Consider the following 16,246-nt stretch of genomic DNA (forward strand, 5'->3'; position numbering starts at 1 on the left):
ACAGACTTTGTCCCTAGCCTTCCAACAGCTTTCTGGCTGCACAGAGATGATTGACTGATGGTGGGAACTCATATGCCCAACGGCTCCATATCAGCTTCCCTATGACCTTCACTTCTCTGCTTGTAGGACCTGCAGTGAATCATGCAGGAGCCAGCTATGGAGTTTCCTTCTTAGGGAAGGAGAAGAGGGGTTGAGACCTTTACCAGGAAAACCAAGTAAAAGCCGAAACAAAGTTATCTGTTTAGTTAAACATGGAGTCAAAATGCTACATCCTTAAACACATAAAAAAAAGTGCTATATTTTGTTGAAGACAGTAAGAACCAGGCAGTTAGCCTGGCTGCCTGGTTTGAAACCCTGGCTCCACCACTTTTTATCTGTGTGTCCTGGGGCATGTTAATTAGACTCTTTATACTGCTTTTCCCCATCTGTAGAGTGAGTTAAATAATAGTAGTACACTTCATAAAATATTTGTATAGACTAAATGAGTTAGTACATATAAAATACTTGGATTGATGTTTTTTTTTATATGGGAAGCAACACTCAAGTATTACCTATAATTATGACTTGCCAGGCAATCCACGTACACTGCCCAATACTCTACAGTTCTCACACAAGCAGATATTACCTACTTTAGAGATACAGATATTATTCTACTTTAAAAATGGGGAAACTGAGGCTCAGGGCAGTTAAGCAGCTTGTCCAAGGTTATAATATCTAGTAAGTTAGTTGCTGTGCTAGGATTAAAACCCGTGTGTCTATTTCTAAAACCCATCTTCCTTCCTCCTTCCTTCCTTCCTTCCTTCCTTCCCTCCCTCCCTCTTTTTTTTCTTTTTTCTTCTTTTAGTATTATAGGAGTACAAACTTTGGTTACATAAATTGCCTTTGCACTGCCCAAGTCAGAGCTACAAGCATGTTCATCCCCCAGACAGCATGCACCACATCCGATAGGTGTGAATTTACCCAACCTCCCCATCCCCCTTCCACCTGCCCAACACCTTATGAATGTTACTTCCCATATGTGCACATAAATGTTGATCAGTTAGTACCAATTTAATGGTAAGTACACGTAGTGTTTGTTTTTCCATTCTTGTGATACTTCACTTAGAAGAATGTGCTCCAGCTCCATCCAGGATAACACAATAGGTAGTTCAGCATTTTTTATGGCTGAGCAGTACTCCGTGGTATACATTTACTACATTTTATCAATCCACTCATGTATTGATGGGCACTTGGGTGGTTTCTACATCTTTGCAATGGTGAATTGTGCTGCTATAAACATTTGAGTGCAGGTGTCTTTTTCATAGAATGTCTTTTTTTTCCCCTTTGTAAAACTCATCATCATTCAATGGCTGCATCTCCAGGATTATATTCAGGTATTAACTAAAGACAGGGGAAAGAGGGAGCTAAGGCTTGTGGAGAGCCTACTGTTGACCAAGCACTTGGTTCTCTTGCTGTCATTGACCGTAGCCAGCAAAAACATGAACCAACGCCAACATCACCTTCTGCTGGGCACTGCCAGAGGTGAGGCATGAGAGGCTGTACAGGTGGTGTCTGTGTTTGCTGTGTCTGAGGTCCCCTGCCCCATCTCCACATACCACGTGGGTGGTATCACCTGCTCTCACCGATTTCCTCTTCCTTCCACATTAGGGACTTTTGTGCGAGAGTATTGAATGCTCTGCTTGTCTTCCAGGTACATGACCAAAGAGATAAGCTACTATCATGCTTAGCTGGGGTCCTTGCTTAGTGAAAAAATAACTGGACCACAAAAAATCTTGGCCAGCCCCAGAGTGGCAGCCTCAGAATGACAAGGACTCTTCTTGTGTCTTGCAAGGGGAAACCAGAACTTAGTTTTATTGTCCAGCACCAGAGTTTAAGAAGGTAACTGAGATAATCTAGGGTCACTTTCTCTCCTTTTCTCACCCACCTGCAGAAGTGTCAATTCCTCTAGATCACTAATTCTTAAAATGTGGTTCTTTTACCAGCAGCATCAGTAATACCTGGGAACTGCGTTAGACCAGTGGTTCTCAAACTTGAATTTATGTCAGAATCACCTGGAAGACTTGTTAAGCTACAGATTGTTGGGCCCCCACCCCTACAGTTGATAATTTAGTAGGTCTGGGGTAGACCCCAGGATTAGCATTCCTAACCTGTTCTCAGGTTTGGTCTGTGGACCCGCATTTGACCTCACCTGGGCACTCCTTATAACTGCAGCATCTCAGGGCCTGCCCGGGAAGCACTTGCTTGTGCTACTCTGACTTAAAGGTGCTTGTACATATTACCTGGGCATCTAGTTAATATGCATATTCTGAGTGGACTGGTCTGAGAGTTGGCATTTTTTACACACTCCCAGGTGAGCTGAACCTGTTGGTCCCTGGAACTACAATTTGAAGAGTGAGTTTCAAATCTGCGTATTGGAATCACCTGAGGAGCTTTACAAATATGCTAATGCCTGGGCCCCACTGCAGAGGTTCTGATTTAACGGGTCTGGGGTGGGCCCTGGGATCCACTATTTTAATGAAGTTGCTCGAAACATTCTAACACTGCAGCCAGAATTGAGAACTTCTACTCTGGCTTTGTATGTCCTCATCCCTCTTGCATGTGTGTCCCCCTGCCCGCTTTCTTGCTTTCTTTCCAAACTCTTCTGCTTCAAATTGAGTCAGACTGCCAACTGATTGATCTCTCTGGCTCCTGTTTATCATTCAGATTGTCTCCAGATGAATCTTTCTAAAGCCTGTTCCAAATGGACTGCTTTGTTGCAAAAACCTTCAGTGACTTCCCGTGCACTCCAGAAGTCAAAAAGACCTTCCGCTTATGCTTTATTCTCTTTGGTGTAGCTCCAACCTACTTTTCCAGTGACATCTGCCTCTTGACTAAGCCCTGTATGTTAGAAAACCTAAATGAGTCTCTATTTTCTGAATACACCATGGGTTTGCCCATCTCTCTGCTTTTGCTTGGGTTGATCCTCCAGCCGGTTAGGGTCTTTTCTATGTATCTGTCAGGCAAGGACCGTCTCTACTTTTACAGTCTTCCCTCATCCCTGCAGCTATTGTAATCCATTTCCCCCTAGCGATTTATTTCTTGTGTTCTTACAGCACTTACATTTTTTTCCTTGCATTTCTAGAATTTGCATTCTTTTCTTACCCTCCTTTCTGGAGTGTAAACTCTTTGGGGGCCAGGACCTCTTATTGCTCATGTTTGTATCCCCTGCAGGGCTTACTACAGTGCCTGGCACATAGTAGGTGCCCACAAAGATTTGTTAAGTTGTATTGAATTGAGTAATTTGCCTCTGTGTTATTAATTCTATTTTGACCTCTCTGTCATATGCTGACATTTTAATTTCGCTGCCTGACATTTAGTAAATCTGTAGGGATTTTATCTAAATAAATGCTTTTCAGAAGGCTCCAAATGTTCTTCATAAACATACGGTGTAGTTTCCACGGTGCCTTCAAAAAGTTCACAGCGTTTTAATTGTTCACTCTTTGTACTAGTTTGTTAGCATTTTGGCTTCCTTGTGTCCTGAGACAGTGTGGGATCCAGTAGGAAGTCAGAGGCCATGTTCATTTCACTTTCAAAAACTCACTACGTTTCTAAAAACTTCAGAGTGCAATGGTAATGAGCCATGATTTTGGAAAACTGATCCAGCTCCGATTCCTCATCACTGTTTGAGTGGGACCTTTGTGGTAGTTCAGTGGATGATGGGACTTGGGAGGTAATGACGTTTCTTGCAATTAAATCATACCCACAGCAGTTGCTTGCAATCCTGTAGGAACAATTATAAGGAATCCCCTCTCATTTGGCACAATGAGATATGAACATTTTCTAACGGGCTAATTAGTGTAGTTATCATTTTTTTAGCCAAAAATGTCAATGTGTAGGATTTAATTAGTCTACCCTAGGATTATAAGATAACTTCTTAGTTTAGTTAGTCTGTCAGCATTTTCAGGATTTGGAAAGAGGCCAGAGACTATCACCTACACACTTGCATAAACTTTTAAGCACTTCTAGAAAAATTACTATGCAGGGTAAGTAAAGTTTCCAGAAATAAAATCTCCTGAGTTAGATGGGTGGAGGAATGGTGACAAAAGGAATATGTAGTTAATGGAAAGTGGAAAAGAACAGGCCTTGACATCCTGTTGTTCTTCTGCATTTCAGGACTTAGGTAGTTCAGACGTTGTAGTCTCTGATTTAGACTTCTTTGGTTTCTAGTAGTGACACTTGATTCCAGCTGGTTAAGCTCTGTGGGAGTTTATTGGCAGGATATTGAATAAGGCACAGAATTGAAGGAGACTCTTAATAGCTAAGCCATGCAAAGTAGGGGGCAAAAGAACTTTCTGAGAGGTAGGTAATAGAAACTAGTGGGCAGTCTCTTCAGAATTTTGCTGGTGGAATAAATGCATTGCAAATAGTTTCAGTTCTTTTGGTTTTTGGAGCGAGTTGGGTCAGCCTGTCTTGAGTCATGAAATGAGTTGAAGAGTGTCCCACCATAATTCATGTCCACCTGGGACCTCAGAAGGAGATTTATTTGGAATAAGGGTCATTGCAGATGTAATTAAGATGGAGATGAGACCATATTGGTATAGGCAGGGCCTTACATCTGATGAGAATATCCTTCCTCATTAGAGACAGAAAAGGAGGAGGCACAGGGATACAGAGAAGAAGGTGTTGTGAAATGGAGGCAGATATTGGCATGATTGGTCTACAGGCCACAGAACACCAAGGATTGCCAGCAGCCACCATAAGTTGGAAAGGAGGCAGGGGATGGCTTCTTTCTCAGAGCCTCCAGAAAGAACCAATCCTGCCAACAGCTTGATTTGGGACTTATGTCCTCCTACACTGTGAGAGGATAAACTTGTTGTTTCAAGCCACTATGTTCGCGGTAATTTGTTTCAGCACCCCTAGGAAACTAATAGAGGTCATGTGTTCATTTTTGGTCTAGGACAGGTAGGGAACCTTAATTGACAGCCTCACTATAATGGGATGCAATGGAGTAGAGGGACTTCCCAAGAGAAAATACAGTGGTTGTCAACAAAGAAAAGAGCCTGGAAGGTGGACAGGAGAGGAACCACGGGAATGTCTACTACACATCATGAACCACAGAAGAGCTTTCGCTGCATTCACATCTCTGGGTTGCTAGGGGACAAGGATAGGAAGTGCATGGTGCCTGGCACCTACCTCAAGTGATATCAGAAGCCCATCCTCAGATTTTCCAAGTTGCAACTAGTAACACCACAAATCTTTTGGGGAGAATTGGTGGTGTTGTGGGTGGCAAAAGGTACCCGAAGGCAATGTGTAGGACAAAGCCCTCATTCATATGGGTCTAGAAGGAAAACTCTGAAATGAAAGAAAATTTACTATTGTAAATTGTTCATGTACTAACTAAAAGCAGCTTGTAATCATGATCGCAACCTCATACCTGACTTGAGACATTGTGACAAATGTAGGTTGAACATCATCAAAAGAACAAGTTCTAGCCCACGAGTAGAGAAATCATAATGGGTTAAATGAAAATTGTCGATTCCATTTGAGTGGTTCTGTATTCCATTTCCCTTAAGTTACTAGGCATTTGTTGGCCAGAGAGGTATATTTGTATTCATTTCCATTGCAACTCCAACAAGAACAAGAACAACAACAGCAGCTGCTAATATTTATTGAGCCAAGAACCATATTAAATGTGTTACCCACACATCATCTTATTTAATCCTTAAACAACTCAATGTTGTTGATATTATTAGTGGCTCTGATTTTTGGGTGTGGAAATGGATGTTTAGACAGGTTAAATAATTTGCGAGGGTCACATAACTGGTAATTGGTGGTGCCAGGATTTGAACCCTGAGTCTTGATCTCAGAATACAAATTCTTGACTAATTGTTTAGCTAGTATGTGTACCTTTATTGTGAATATGTATATCATTTCATTAAAGAATTATAATTTTTTTTTTGGTTATTGTTATAATGTTTCCTTCCAAAGCCCAGAAGCCTTGCTCATGTGGCATATTCCTTGAAAACTTCCAAATGCCAGTGGAGTGACCAGAACTTTCTTTGTGCCATGAACTATACTGTCTGCTAAGCTTCTCTCTCTCCTACTGGGAAATATGTATAACACGAACTGGTTTAGCTAGACTGAAAATCAATCACCAAGGCCACTGAAGATGCTAAAAAAAAATCAAAAGCAGTTAGCATACAAATGAAAGTGATTCCCTATAACTCTATGTGGGACAAATTTCCTGAACCACACCAATAAATCAAGGCTGTTGAGGCTCAGTTATAAAGGAAGATAGATTGAACAATTTTCCTGTTACAAACAAGCTGTTTTGTATAATACTAGGTATCTATCAGCCAGTTATTCAGGTCTAATTTAGGAATGTGCAAGTAAACATGGCCAAATATATTTAAATACACTAGCATTAAAAGTTGCCAAGTAGTGCTCTGTATCAACACAACAAAATTATTTCTGGATTCTTTAAAGTGCTTTTTGCATAACCGTAATTAGAAATTCTTTGCTACAAAATCATAGTCTTTAAGAACACTCCCATCTTTTTTTGCCCGGTTCTCTGAGGTTACATTTTTGTTGTTTGTGGAAGACTTTTTGAATTCCTAGGTCCCAGTGTTGGAGTCTGCCTTCCCAGTTGTGTTGAGTGATTTCCCTGCTGGGATTTTCAAGGTATAGATGAAGTTAGACAGATAAAGCTGCTTCCAGCTGCCATTATCCCAAGAGGTTGGCTGACTGCAAGGCCTAGGGACTCTGTCAGGTGCTCAAATAATTTCTATCAGGACTTCAGGGCTGTAAATGAATAGAGAGGATGCTTTATTTTGACTGGCTTTAGGTTCTTTCTTCTAACTCAAGAGTTGGACCAAGACACATGAGCGTTCTGGGAAGGCTATTGATGGCCAGGAGAATTTGGGGACATACATTTACACATAATGTCAAATATTTGTTCGACATTTATTTAGAACTGTGGGGACTTTGGAAATGGAGGACCGCTGGCGACAGCTGTGATCCTCTCCTCTAAGAGATCTCTCGTCACCTTCCAAGAGCTCTAACACTGGCCCCAAACATGCTTGCCACACTACGTGGGGAGACATCATGAGTTAGATTTAAGACCAGGGGCTCCGGAATCCTACTCCCTGGCTTCAAATGTCCCGGCTTTTTCACGCACTGGCTTGTGACCTTGGGCAAATTACTTAATTACTGCTGTAGGGGAGGCAAAACTTTACCTTCATCCTCTTAGGGTCTTTGGCTGGGCTTGAGAATTAAATTGATATAAAATAGATTAACAGGAGAAAAGCATACAGATTTTTATGTGTACAAGGGAGACTTCATAAGAAGATGAAGACCCAAAGAAATGGCAAGACCCAAATGCTTATGTAGTAGGTTGAACAAATAGTGGCAATTGTGGAAAAGTAACTGAAATATATGAGGAGACTAAAGAAAGATAAGAATTATTTTAACAAGTTCTATTTGTGCAGACTTTTCTCAGCCTCTGCTTCCCACAGCTGGTGACAAGAATGCTTCTCTTCTCCTGGTACTTTGAGGACAGTGTTACCTATGTATCTGCTGTTTTTCAAGTGTCTCTAGCTTAAAATAATCCTTATGCTAAAGTGGCATATTTTTGGGGTGACGTATTCTGCTGCCCTTCACTGTGTATCTCAGTCATGTCATCATTAATATGCACATAATAATAGTATCTAACTTATAGGATTGTTTTGAAGTTTAAGTGGGATAATCCATATAGAGCCATTAAGATGGTTCCTGGCACATAGGGATCCTACAAAAAGTGTTAACTATTATTTTGAGCCAAACAAAAGTTCTGGAATCAGTGAATATTTGTTGGTTTTACCTGCCCAGCATAATTCACCTTCTTACAGATTTATGTCTTGTTTTTCTTTGGAAAATCATCCTTTGCCCAGGCTCTGTCTATGTGGTTTTGCTGCAGTAGGAGACTAGAAGACAGGGCTGAGACTGGACGCAGGAGCTTGCAGAATAGGTGCAGGTGTTAAAGTCTAACTAAGGGGCAATTGGGTTCCCTCCCTCCATAGTTGCTCTCTTTCGAATATTTACTTTTGCCAGGGCTAGGGCCAAGTAGTTCATGTGCATTATATTACATAATCCTCACAATGAAACAATGAAGGTATGTGCCATTAGTTTACACATTTTTCAGATAAAGAAATTAAAGCAAATAATTGGCAGAATCAAGATTCAAACCCAGTTCTGTTTGATTCCAAAGACTTTGCTTGTAAGGGCACTGTTGCTCTGCTCATCCTATGCCTTGGCAAGAACATTCAATCTGAAGTTGGGAACTCGGGGTTCCATTTCCCCATCTGCCCCTAACCGCCTGGGTGACCTTAGGCAAGTCGATTTACCAAATGGGCCTTTATTTCTCTGACAAATGAGGGATGGGATTAAATGACTCCTGAGGTCTCTTGGGGCCCAAGGATTTTATGATTCTAGGTATTTGGCCTTGGGGTCAAGAGTTCAATTTCTCTTCAATGTCTAAAGGTCTAAATCTTCCCTTTGGGGCAATGCGTTTTATCACAAACATTAGTCACCAAGGCTCCCAGATGCAAATCAGTAATAAAGGAGAGGGGGTGGTGTGCGGGAGTGATGAAGTAGAAGAATTTCCTTCTAGATATTTAGAAAATGGTTAAATTTGCATTGAAAGTATATTATTAGTAGTAGAAAATAATGATTAATGCCATTTCATGTTTCTTTCACAAGTCATGGGAGATAATGAACGATGATAACACTATGCATGATTGCTGATCCTTGTGACATTCAAAACAGATTCAAAATTCCTATTCCATATACAGGACTCAGTTAGGGCACTATATTAAATTCAAACTTAGGGATCAGATTTACAATTCAAATGCATATCTTTTTGCATATCTATTTTGACACAGCATTACAAATTACTCACCGTAATATGAATTAAAGATGGACTTTTTCACAATGGGGGAAACATAAAAAGAAATACTATTTAAATTTAAATCCCTTTCTTCCCTTTTCAGTTTTTCCCCCCCATATTTTCCCCTCAATATATCTGCTAATTATCAAAAGTATTGCTGTTTCAACAGTGATTTGTTCATTCACATTTTATTATTTTCTGCTGGTAGCAACTGCCAAGAATCCATGTTGATATCTGGAATGACAGTTATTTTATTGTGATGTTTTTAAGAGAAAGAATTTTATAAATACTTTGTCCTGTCTCCATTTTAGTATTTACCTAATGGACATGGTATGGAGTGGGTCGATGTCAAAAGAGGACAGAGTGGCAAATGTGCTTCTAAGTACATCACAATAGAGCCAGTGAAATGTGCAAAATGACAAATTAAATTTAATGTTCAGGTGCATTGCCAATTTGTTTGGGGGTAAAAAGCGGCACCCTTTGCTAACCTGATGAGAATTAATCAGATTTTAATTACTCCATGTGCAACCTGGACTGTTTAGCACATCTATGCGAGTAATCACTGGGGCATCTCCATCCAAATGGCTGAAAATTTCCATTTTCTAAACCGTGATAGTGTTCTCTGTTAATCAGTTTTGGGCCTTCTAATTTTTTTTTTTGTTGCAACCTCATTTTTTCTGTGGCATTAATAATTTCCTTCAGGGTTTTTCTTTTTAAAAGAGGGGAGTAATTTGCTGGTTTGTATAAATGAAGGTGATGCTGATCTTATTTGCTCAGGCCCTAAAATTGTTTATCCAGTATTGTGGGATGGATTTGTGCAAATTCAAATATCCTCCCTGCTTCCATCAACCAGGGAAGCTCCCTGAGGTTAAGGGTGCAGTTTGTCACTACAGAAATGGAGCTTGACATTTTGGCCTCATTAATGTGGTGCTATAACAAAGCGAGTGAACCTCAAACCTAATTTAGCAAAGCAACCAAGCCCATAAAAAAGGGCAGGAAAAGAAAATGAGAGGTACTTTCAATAAACTTTTATTATTGAACTTAAAAATCTTTCTTAAAATTGCCAGAAGCTTCCCAGCTTTGTGCTGGTACTTATGAAGTTCCACTCACAAATGCTTTCAAAGTTATCACACAAGGCTCAGTAGATACAATGAAATTCAGAATTGCATTCATTTTTGTGCTTCTTCAATTCCTGGAGCTCCTAGTTTTAGTCTTCAATAAAATCAACACTGGGCTAATCAATGAAAAATTGCAAGAGAATATGAATCTTTCAAAATCAATAATTCGTACAGTAATTACACAAGCATATTAGGGAAGCACGGTAGTGCATAGTGAAGCAAATCCCAGGGAACACGCTCTTGAAATCTTTAAAACTCAGCCAGACATGAAGTTTTATGTACTTTGCCTCAGTTTGGGATAATCCTAGAGTTCAATAGAAAGAATATCGTAAGGTTTTCCTCTAATTTATGAAAGTTAAAAAAAAATGAACACGTATAACTCTTTTAAAAGCTAAGTTATTAGTGAGTAGAAAAGTTTAAATGAATTTTGAAAGAAAAGAGGCCCGCTGGTCCTAGATTTAGGGTTCTTTCACGTGTCTGAAATATTAAGTCTATTCTCTTCCCCATGTAGGCAAACTCATAGCTGTTTTTGTGATCTGCCACAAGAACTACTCCCCCGCCATCTATCAGCCCTAGTCACTAATCTCCTTGTTTTTCCCCAACCCAAGGCCATGGTGTCATGAAAGGATGATTGGAACCATAAATTGGAACCACAAGAATTGGAACTGTGGGACTGGAGTTCTAGTTATGACTGTGTTGGGAAACTTTTATATCTCAGTCTCAGTTCTCATCCCTAAAGTGAGGTGTCTTAGTCTGTGTTGCTGTAACAAAATACCTCAGAATGGGTAATTTATAAAGAACAGAAATTTATTTCTTACAATTCTGGAGGCTGGAAAGTCAAGATCAAGGCACAGGCAGGTTTGCTGTTTGGTGAGGGCCTCGTTCTCTGCTTCTAAGGTGCTACCTTGAATGCTGTGTCCTTACCTGGCAGAAAGGAGGAAGGGCAAAAAGGACCAGCGCTAGTTCCCTCCAGCCCTTTTATAAGGCACTAATCCATTCAGGAGGGCAGAGCCCTGTGACATAATCACTTCCCCCAAAGACTCCATTTCTTAATACCACCACAATGGGGATTAAGTTTCAACATGAATTTTGGAGGGGACACCGTCATTCAAACCATAGCATGGGTGTTGCAATAATGCTGAGTGTAGAAGGTGAAACTTAGTGAAAGTGCTTTCAAAATTTTTTACCTTCTATAGTCCCCGGATAGTTTACTGACCTGGAATAGCTTCATCTCTGAGGAGAAGAGTCATAGTGGGTGCCCAAGGACTTTATGGAGGGGTTCAATGAGGGGAGAGCTCAGGAGAACAGGCTGGGGGAGCTGCCTCCATTTATTCTACAAATGTTTCCTGAGCACCTCCCACGTACCAGGCACCGTGTTCCGTGTTGGGGTGCAATGGTGAGAAAGATCAATGACAGAGCTTATAGTCTAGTAAGTGAGAAAGACTTTGTCATATTACCAAAGATAAAGGTAAAATATAAACTGTGGTAAATATAACAAAGGGGAGGAATATAGTGCTTTGAAGACATATGATGGTGACTTTAGGTGATGCTGTATTACTGGATTGTATTCCTACATTTGCATGTGCTTTCCTGTGGAGGAACTCAGGCTACTACACACACATCAGGCCCTTTCTTGTCTTTTAAATTTGAGAGTGGTTAATATAAATTTGAATGTTTATGTATTCTGCACAGAATAAAAGTTTCAGATCTCACTGGTTTTGTGCATTTTTATTTTGCCTAAATATCTTTAGAAAATTCTTTTAGGTTAGATGGCATGATACTACTCAAGTGGAAAGTTTTAAAAAGAGTCATCAAAACTTAGCTTAGTACATAAAAATTTAATGATAAAATAAATGTTATCATTGGAGTGAAGAGGTATGCTCTGTTAGTGCTTTTATAAAGGGAGGCAGTGTCTACAATGGTCAGAGCCAGGCATTCAGGTCAGATACAATCTGCTTTGCCAATGACCAATAAGTGAATTTGATATTTGCTTCAGGGTTTTTGCAAGATTAAAGTAGAATTTTCACAATTCTAGGTGCACTAGGTTCTGCATACCTCCAATTGTACATGAAATTTACAGATATTTATAAATGAGTTTTATTTTGGAGGGTGGAGAAAATAAGAGAAAAAATTTTTTAACATATTTTATTTTTAGGTGGGGAGAGAGATCTCTCAAAGTAAATTCATAGTGAGAAGACTAGAGGGAGTTTGTTCCTCTTCATCTGGCTGAAAATGTGTAGCATAAGAGAGCTTGTGTTTCTCACTGCAGTTACCTGGAAGAAGGTAACACTTCAACTTTTAAATAACTTTGCACTTTATGGTGACAGTAGGGTGGTGTCTACATACTGAAAATGGGATGGATGCTACAGAGACTCCAATCATTTGTATTTGTATAGTAATTTATAGTTTATAAAAAGAAGCTTTGTTCTAGATCTTTACATACAGAGAAATGGCACCGAAGGAAAGTTTTCAAATATTCTCAAGTTATTCTGTTATAACCACCCATAGTTTAATAAAAGCAACATTAGGCATTAAGATAGTAAAGAAAAGTTTAAATAAAACTAATTGAATCTTAGTGGGGCTAGAAATAGAAAGAGGTCCAAAATGTATTCAACTGTAAAACTTGATCTTCTTGTATTTGTAAGTAGATGTTTTTAATCCATTTGAAAAATTCTGGGCTATTTCTTCAAAAATTTTTTGTTGTCTCACCATTTACTCCTCCTACTCCTTCTGGGACTCAAATTACATGTATGCTGGGCTGCTTGAAGTTGCCTCACAAAAAACTGGGTCTCTCATTTTCCCCTCAATCTCTGCCCTTAATATTAGATAAATTCCATTGATTTGCCCTTAAATTCACTAACGCTGTCTTCTGCCAGCTCCAATTTCTTCTTAAGCCCATCTAGTGAAATTTCCATTTTAGATACTATACTTTTTATTTCTATAATTACTATTTAGAGTTTTTTTATAGTTTACATTTTTCTATTAAGATTCTTCATCTTCTCATTCATTATAGCAATCTTTTTCTTAAGTCTTTGAATATACTTCTAACATTTGCTAATTCTAACATCTGGGTCATCTTGGGGTCTATTTCTATTGAATACATTTTTTTCTTCATTATGAATCACATTTTCCTACTTAATCACAGTCTAGTAAGTTTTGGTTTTATACCAGGCATTAAAGATGATGCATTTAGGGAGTCAGGATTATAATATCTTCTTTTAGTAGGTTTCTTTTCTTTTTTTTTTTTTTTTTTTGAGACAGAGTCTGACTCTGTTGCCTGGCGTCAGCCTAGCTCACAGCAACCTCAAACTCCTGGGCTCAAGCGATCCTCCTGCCTCAGCCTCCCGAGTAGCTGGGACTACAGGCATGCGCCACCATGCCCGGCTAATTTTTTCTATATATATGTTTTTAGTTGTCCGGATAATTTGTTTCTACTTTTAGTAGAGACGGGGTCTTGCTCTTGCTCAGGCTGGTCTTGAACTCCTGACCTTGAGCGATCCACCTGCCTCAGCCTCCCAGAGTGCCAGGATTACAGGCGTGAGCCACTGTGCCGGCCCTTTAGTAGATTTTTATTTTTGTTTTGGCAAGCAGTTAAATGACTGGTTAATTTAATCTTTTTAATCCTGCCAGGTTTGGTTTTGTTCTCTGTTTTGGTTTTGAACTTAGTTCTGCAGTGTGGCCCTTATTCTATGGCCTGATGCTTAGTCCCAGTGCATGACTTTTCCAAGGTTTGAACTGAGTGCCCAACGTACTCAGCAAAGTATTCCATTCTAGCTGGACCAGCCCAGTATGATCTCTGTTGTCTCCATCTAAAAGTATACTTAGAAATCTCCTTAAAAATATCTCGTTAAAAAATCATGGCTCAGCTCCTAAGGCTCTTCTAGGCCTTCTGAACTTTTGTCGTACACAACCTAGACCTTGACCAAGACCCACAATGAATCTCCCTCTTACTTCTGAGTCTCACTTTATCTGTGCAGTGCTCTCTTTCCAGTACCCTGCTCCAGTCACTTTGGCCACCTGGAACTCTAGTCATCACCTCCTCAGCTCAATGAGACCGCCAGTCATCTCCACTTTATGTGATTCCTCCTCTCGAAGAAATTGCCCTGTACTATGTGCTGTCGAATGTCTTAAACAGTAATGGATAATATTTTGTCCAGTTTTAGAGTTTTCTTTAGCAAGAGGCAAATACGATACTAGTTCTACTTTAATGGCTGGAAGCAGAAGTCTATCTAGATTCTTTTGCTTTAAATTGTACACAAATTATGTATTACTGACAGTTTTCATATACTGAGACTTTGTCTAATGTCTCTACTAGGAACCTGCCTGACCAAAAAGTGATTTTTTTTTCAAAAGTGATTTCGATTTGAAAAATAAATGCTCAGAAGAAGTGTTGATTTCAAATTGTAATGGTTGCCTGCTGTAGAATGAACATCTAAGAACAAAGAGAAGAGCACCAGATAGCATTTCTACTCCACAGGATTTTCAGGCATAATTAGTAAATTAACAAACACCTCTAAGGTTTTAAATTAAATTCCTGAAATTTAAACAATGACTTTACACATGTAGCAACACTTTAGGAATTCCATGTAATATAAACTTTTATTTAAAAAGTAAACACTGAATAGTGAAAGAGGAGAAAACTCACTCTCTCCCCCACCACCTACCATCTACCTACCACCTACCTCTCTCTTCCTGCCTCTCCCTGTAACATTTATTGAGCCATTGCTATGTGTTAAGTACTTTGCATATCATATCATATTTAATCTTCACAGAAAATCTATGAGATTAAGTAACTTTTCTAAGATCACCTAGCAGTAATTTGGCTAAACCAAGGGTCAAATCCAGACAGTCAGGCTCCATGATACTACTGCTGGAACTGATCCAAGTAATGGGGAGGAGGTGGATGTTTATAGAGGAAGATAGTGAATACTGGAAAATAATTTCACAGTTTTGCACACTGAAGTCTTGATGTTCCTTCTACCCCTGGGACAAGTTGTGTTTTTTGGGTCTGTGAGTAGGGGCACCCCCAACAGAATCTGTTAAATGTATTCTCATGTTGTACAAAAATGACTTAAAATTATGTATAGGTGAGGAGAACCCTGTTCGAGAAGGGAAGGTTGCCTTATTACAGTTTATTGTTTGCTTGAGGTTATAATATCCCCTCTCCTAATATGTCTTGCTTCCCAGGATAATCTTTCATGAAGTAATATGTTGTAAGAATGTACTAGCTCAAATACAAACATCTGTTCTTAAAAATCATGAGGCCTTTCTTATTTCTCTTCTCTTTTCTAGTTCCACAGTCATATATCTTGGTTCAATCTTATAATCTATAATATCATTTACTTCTATGCAAAACAAATAAACAAGCAATGCAATGTTACACACAAATACCAAAAAAAAAAAAAACCCATCGTACATTATTTTTTTTCCCCATCAAATGAGTCAATAAAGATTGGAACATTAATTTACTTAGGAAGTTTTATGCCAGTATTTTTCTGAAAAAAGGACCAATTCATGGTCACTGGTGCATACCATAGCAAAAAAATTCCCATTGCCCATGTCATATGGCTGAATGGTACCTAAGTCTATTGGATTCATTTTTAAGGAGTCTCTCATACTTTTAGATTCTGTTTTTGCTTTGTGTTTTGAAGATTGTTCATGTGCTTTGGTATTTCTATATCTCAGTGGTAGAAAGAAAACAATGTTAGATGATGCCAGAAAAGCAAGCCAAGGAAATCACAAATGAAGATGAAAACAAGAATCACACATAAGAATAATATAAAGATAGAAGTTACTCTCATTGCTGTTTTATATCCACAAAGGGCATTTCTTGGAACAATTTGCTCTTCAATTTAATAAATAATGGACAGTTTATAAAACTATAAACTGTATAATATATGTTTTTCCTTAAATTAATGGAACTATCTTTGGGAGGAAGTTGGAGGTCGAGATCTTGTTAACTGTAGTCCTGTTGATTTACTTAGGTAAACCTAAGAAAAGTCATGTAAGTTACTTGATTGGCTCTCGGAAACTCCATCAACCTGTTCTCCATTGAGAGTCAAGGATATGATCTAATGCTGAAGCAACTTTAAAAAAATTTTACCATTGGAGACTCTAAGCATTAGAGGCTAGTTTTTATCCTGTCAAATGAACCTCTTATAGGTTTCTATTGGTTTTCTTGTCTCCCCACAGGCCTCAGAATCAGCTGCTCTAACGAATTGGTACT

Source organism: Propithecus coquereli, unplaced genomic scaffold (genome assembly GCF_000956105.1).
Source record: "Propithecus coquereli isolate 6110/MARCELLA unplaced genomic scaffold, Pcoq_1.0 Scaffold85, whole genome shotgun sequence".
Classification (NCBI taxonomy): domain Eukaryota; kingdom Metazoa; phylum Chordata; class Mammalia; order Primates; family Indriidae; genus Propithecus; species Propithecus coquereli.